Raw genomic sequence first — 6226 nt, 5'->3', positions numbered from 1 at the left:
TTTTCAAGCTATGTACCCATTTAGACGTTGTAATCTTTTATTGGGGTTGTATTCATGGATAAATAAATCCCAGGCACTTGAAACTTTATCTACTGGAAGCTTCTGCTGTGGCCTCCAAACAATCCTGATCTCCAGTTAAAATAATCATGTCATTATCCCTGAAAAATAGAGCTTTCAGATTTTCAGACTCTGAGCAGGTGAAGATAGATGCCTACATAACTCACACTCTTACTATGCTGTGGAATTTTTAAGTGCTTTTGAATTAGTTGATGTATAATACTGAAGCTATCATAAAACTTACGTATATTTAGATTTCCTGTAAGAATGAACACTTCTAGGGCTGGAGAGTTGGCTCTGCACCTAAGAACACTTACTGCTCTTGTAGGGAGTGGCCAAGTTCAGTTCCCAACACCGATAATGTGAAGCTCACAACCACCTCTAACTCCAGCTCCAAGAGATCAGATACCTTTCTCTGGCTTTCACAGGTGTTCTCTCTCTCTCTCTCTCTCTCTCTCTCTCTCTCTCTCTCTCTCTCTCTCTCTCTCAAACACATACACACACCACCACCACCACCACAAATAACACTACTGTTCAATTTCAAATATGAAATTGATGCTAAACATTGTTTGGTCATGAGATATGTTGTATTTTTCGATGTGTATGGTGTATGTATACATATGCATTTATGTCTGTGTATATATACAGCTGTGACTATACAGAGAGGCAGAAGTGTCTTTCTCTCTATCTCTTTCCACCTGGTTTTGAGACAGGGTTTCTCACTATACCTGGATCTCACTGATTTGGCTAGACTGGCTTGCCAACGGGCTTTGGGGATGCACTTGACTCTTCCCCACCACCAAGCACAACATTTGACTGAGGAGTATTTGAAATACAGGATAGATGCTAGCCAGGAGGAAAAATTTCAAACTTGCCAGGTTGTGGGTGGAGATGCAGAATATTTGGGGGGTCAGGGATGCTATGTCAGGAAATCCCATTCAGTTGTATATGGAGCCAATGCAGGGGAGCAGCCCACTCAAGACTACAAGAGCAGAGTGGAAATCATGAGTTCCTTGTCTTTATTCTTCTTCTTTCCTTTGGCTAGCTGAGGTTCTGTGGTGCCACATCCATTCAGTTCTCTTCCAGGAGTGGAGGGGGTTCTGTGACCGCTGTAGCCAGCTTTTATCTTTAGGCTGCAAGAGCAAGAGGGCCTAAAATGATGGTTCAGTGGATGAATAGCATGAGGACCTGAGTTCAATCCCCAGCACCCATGTATAAAGCTATTAATGACATCTCAGTTGCTGGTGGGTCCCCTTGTTAAACAGTCCTATTGAATCAAGAGTGTTTGTTAAATGATGATTCTAGCCTTGTGTGTTTCTCTGGCTGCCTCACACTTCATCCCAGATCTTCATCTGGGTAAGATAGTGTTTCCAGTGAACTGGCTGGGGTCCTTTGGCTCTCTAGAATAATAATTATGGGTAGGCAAAGAGAGACTCTTCCAGACCTTAAGTACCCAATCCCTCAGAGTCAGGCTAGTGGATGCAGATGCTAGAAAGTTCTTCCAAGCTTCAGAAGCCAGAGACTGTAGGCACTGTAGGCACTTAAGCTGGCTGCTTCTTGTGCTGAGCAGCTAACACTTGGCGGTTGCTTTAACTTTAAGCATCTAGGAGTATTGCCTTTCAACAGCAGGTTCCAAAGAGGTTCCCACTATGGGCTGGCATTTTCTTGAGCAGATCTGTAGATCTAGCACCGGGCTATTCTATCCCTGTTCTGACAACCCCACTCTGCACTGTGTTTGCCCTATACGTTGTGAAGAGGCCTTCTTTCCTTTGCTCTGACTGTCCCAGCTAGGGCAATGACCTCTCCTCTCAGCTGCCTTTTTCTACCTTGTGGTGACTTGAATGATATGCTTCACACCTATAGGCTCAGGCGTTTAAATACTTAGTCCCCAGCTCCCAGAACTGTTTGGGAAGGATTTAAAAGTGTGGCTTTCTTAGAGGAGGTGTGTCCCTAGGGGGCAGACTTAGAGATCACAAAAGACTCTATTTTCAGGATGTTCTTTCTTTTTCCAGCTCCTACTTGTGGATCAAGATATACATTTTCAGTTGCCACCACACCTTCGTTCCTCTAGCATGGCCTCTAACAACCTTGAAACTGTGAAGCAATTAAATGCTTCTTTTTTTTTTTTTTTTTAAAGTTTTCTTGTCATGGTGCTTTGTCATAGAAATTTAGAAGTAACTAATACGTACCTCTTTCTCTGGAAGTAACAGGGGGGCTGCTGGAGAGCTGGGGAAGCTGGAAGCTGGCTGAGGCTCTTTCTGGCCACAGAAACAATAAGGTATACTTCCTGTTCTCTACTCTGCTATGCAAAGTCAATGGAAAGGTTCTTCAGGGACTGAGCAGGAATGAAGGGTCCATGCTTTTGCATCCTTTCTGTCTATCTGGGGATTTTCTACTGACCAGGTGACTTACCTCATGGCCTCATGGTGGCAGAGGGAGGGAGGAGAAGGAGGGACAGAAAGAGCTCCCCCTCTAACTCCTTCCTTCCCCTAGAAACTAGAAATGTCACTCACTCCCAGCTCACTATCTGAGCTGGTTTGTATTTGTCAACTTGATACAAGCTAGAGTCACCTGGGAAAAAGAAATGACGTTGAGGAATTCTCTCTCCCAGACTGACCTGTAAGTCTGTAAGGCAATTTCTTAATTGATACCGGAGGCCCGGCTCTTTGTTGGCAGTGCCACCCCCTGGCTGGTGGTTCTGAGTTTTATAAGAAAGTAGACTGAGTTAAGGCAAGCCACTGTGCAACATTTCTCATGTTCTCTCTTCAGTATCTGCCTTGAGTTCCTGCCCTGACATCTCTCAGAGATGAACTGCGCCATTGAAGTTGTAAGCCCAATAGGTGCTTCCTTCCCCAGGTTTCTTTTGGTCATTGTGTTTTTTGAAATACTAGAAACAAACCAGAACATTATCCAAGTTGCCAGACAGGCCTCACTTTTTTTTTTTTTTTTGAGACTGTGTGTGTGTGTGTGTGTGTGTGTGTGTGTGTGCGCGTGTTATGGGATTCCTACAGAAGTCAGAAGAGAAAATTAGATCCCCTGGAACTGGAGTTACAAATAGCTGTAAGCCACCTGATATTAATACTGGACACCAGACCCCGGTCCTCTGCAAGAGCAGAAAGTGCTCCAAACCACTGAACATCTCTCCACCCTAACTGCTTCTTAGAGGACACTCATACTCCTCCTAGACGGAATGACAAAGTAATAAAAAGTAACACCAAAAGACCTTTCATTTGGGTTCCCTCAGGCTATCTCAAACATCTATGCAAGCTATCCTGGACTAAACATTCACTGGCAGCTATAATCTGATTGCAGGGCACTGTATCCAGAACCAAAGGGTTGGGGAACTGCAGTTACTGAAGCCAGGAGAGCTTGGTTCAGTTTTATAAAATGTCTTTCCATGGCTGTGACACATTGCCCAGGTGAAGGGGAAAAATGTAATCTGGCTCTTCACGTTTGGAAATGATACAGTGTGATCTTATCAAAGGTCAAGTTGACTTCAAAGAGTCAAAGCTGAGAAGGACCCCGGTGGTCCAAGGAGATTTGATGGAGAACTCTTTATCCTGGCTTCTGCCAGCTCCAAATTCAGCACACATATTCTACAAACACTCTGCACAGCCCAGCCGAGGTCTCAGATCTCAGCAGGACCTGCCTGCCAGAGATTTGCTTGGAGGTCAGTCATGGGACCTCTGTTTGCTTTTAAGCTTCCCTGAGAGGGACTTGAGCCAGTTCTTTGCTCCAGCAAAGGTCTACAGGCCTCTGTATCAGACCTCTGCAGCCTTCTAGATTACAACAGGGCAAACCTTGCTGGCAGCATCTTACTGATAGCCATGTTTCTTTCTCGGGGAAGGCTCAGACAGTCTACAACAGGGTGCTATTGGGTTGGAGAACAGATCATGAAAGCCATAAAGATGGGCTTTGCCAGTGAAAGAAGCTAGAGACTGGGGAGTTACATTGAGAGGGTGCCCACTGACTTCCTGCCCAAGAGCTCAACCTGGGTACAACCATCCTTGCAGAGGACTCACCTGTGTTTTAGGAAGTGCCTCCTGTTTCCTCAGACCCACCTCCTCCTCCCAACTTGTAACTCCTGGAAGCTCATGGATGCTATGGTCTCATTCATGGTTGCCTCTGCTTCCTTTCTGAAAATTCAGATTTCAGAGAGATGCCTCAAAGACAGGTGTAATGGAGAATACTACATGAAAACGAGGAAGTTTCTGGAGAACATCAGAGACAGGGGCCTGGTTGCCTGCTCAGGGCAGAATTTTTAATTTGCCTTCTCTGTTCCCACACCACCTGTCCCAAGCTGTCCAGTGTGGCAGCCACCAATTGGGAAGATGAGTTTGTGCCCCAGCCCTGTCTTTCAATAGCAGACAGCCTGCTCTGGGTGGCTTTGAGAGGCATCTGCCTTTACTTTTTTTGGAAAAGCTTTCCTTGGGTTTCATGAAAGCCTTGCTAAAGACTCACCCAGTCCAATGTAAAGAATCAGAGCACATGCAGGGACATCAACCCCTTCCTTCCTGTTCATAGGGACACTTTGGGAGGAAGGCAGGGCATTCAGGCAGAAAGCGATACAGTCTTATGCTGGCTGGAGTATGACATCAGGGGAGGTGCCACCTCTAACTAGTGGCAGAGTACTGTGAGTGCCACGCAGCATAGTGACAGTTGTATAGGCCACTCAGAAAGGTAGCTCTTGAGAGAGATGTCATCACTGAGAGAAAGATGCCTATTAAAGATGAAGCTCCACTTTATGTCAGAACAAACAATGTCCTTTGGCTTCTCAGCCAAGCACATGGAAGATGCAGAATTTCCCTGTGGTCACAGAATGAGCTTCCAGTACTACTGGGAGAAAGTGAGGGTGCATGGGTATAAAGTCTCTAGTCCTTGACATTGAGCTCAAATGGCTACAGCCATCTTTTTCTGAGCATCCCTCAGGGAGGCACATCCGTGCGCAGCATTCTGCCACCAACACCTACAGTGGCAGGAATTGTCACCTGTGCTCTACAGGCAAGCATCTGAGGTACCACACAAGAGAAGTCTCTTGTGTGCAAAGCAGGGGCCAGGCTAATTTAGAAGCATTCTGTTGAAAGCTCTCAGAAGCAATGGAGGAGTTGAAGACCATGTCTGGGGCTGCAGATCCAGTGATCTTGGGAGCACAGACCCTGAATGTATAGAACAGCTGAGGGGAAATTCCCAGAAAAGACAGCTGGACTGTCTTAGCTGAGTCATGAGAATTTACTTGGACTCTGGGGCAAGTTGGAACCACCCTATCAGAAACATCCAGAAGGGAGTCATCTGCAAAATCCCCTCAGATCACAGCTACATCGGGAACCCAAGAATACCACAGTGAGCAACACTGGCTAGCTTCGGCCAGTGCTTGCCTTGGGGATCACTGAAGAGTGGAACTGTGAAAACAAGCCTAGAACTTTGTACAGATGTCTCCTTGCTTGGTGACAAGACAGACAGGGGTTCAACCTCCCTGTGACTTCAGTTCCTCACCTCCAAAGTGGAGCTTGTAAGAAATACCAGCCTTGCCTTACAAGCTTGCAGGGGGGATTCACAGATGAACAGCGCCTGGTGTATCTATTCCTGGGTCTTTAGAAAGAAATTATCAAAGATCCAGGACTGGCAACATAATTTGCAAAGTCCAATACAAAACAGAAGCAGGAAACTCTTGTTCAATAGTCATTAGGAACACCCAGGCATGAATAATGGTTCATACCTGTAATCCCAGCACTGGATAGGCAGAGACAGGAAAAGCCAGTGCTAGATGGACAGGAGCAGGAGAATCCTGACAGCCTAAGCTATATAGTGAGTCTTTTGGCCAGCCTGAGCTGTATGTGTCTCTCTCTCAAAAAAAAAAAAAAAAAAAAAAAAAAAAAAAAAAATGCAGACAGTAAAAACAGAGATCTACATTTGAATGTAGAAGCTTTTCAAAAACTGTTTCCCATGGGGCTATATGCATTCCATGTCCCAGAGGCAGCCCTGCCAGGGCCACCCAATAGGCCAAGCCAGGCTCCATCCAGACACTAGACAGTCTCCTTGGGAACCTGAGCCTTTCTGTTTCTACAGCAATGACACTTCTCTGTGAGCCTTGTAGTCTCATTCTAAAGGACAAGAGGGGAAGTGTCTGGCTTCTCTGAGGAACAGGTGACTAAGTCACACAGAAGAGAGA

The sequence above is a fragment of the Arvicanthis niloticus genome, chromosome 1 (assembly GCF_011762505.2).
Source record: "Arvicanthis niloticus isolate mArvNil1 chromosome 1, mArvNil1.pat.X, whole genome shotgun sequence".
NCBI lineage: Eukaryota > Metazoa > Chordata > Mammalia > Rodentia > Muridae > Arvicanthis > Arvicanthis niloticus.
This window is presented reverse-complemented; position numbering follows the sequence as displayed.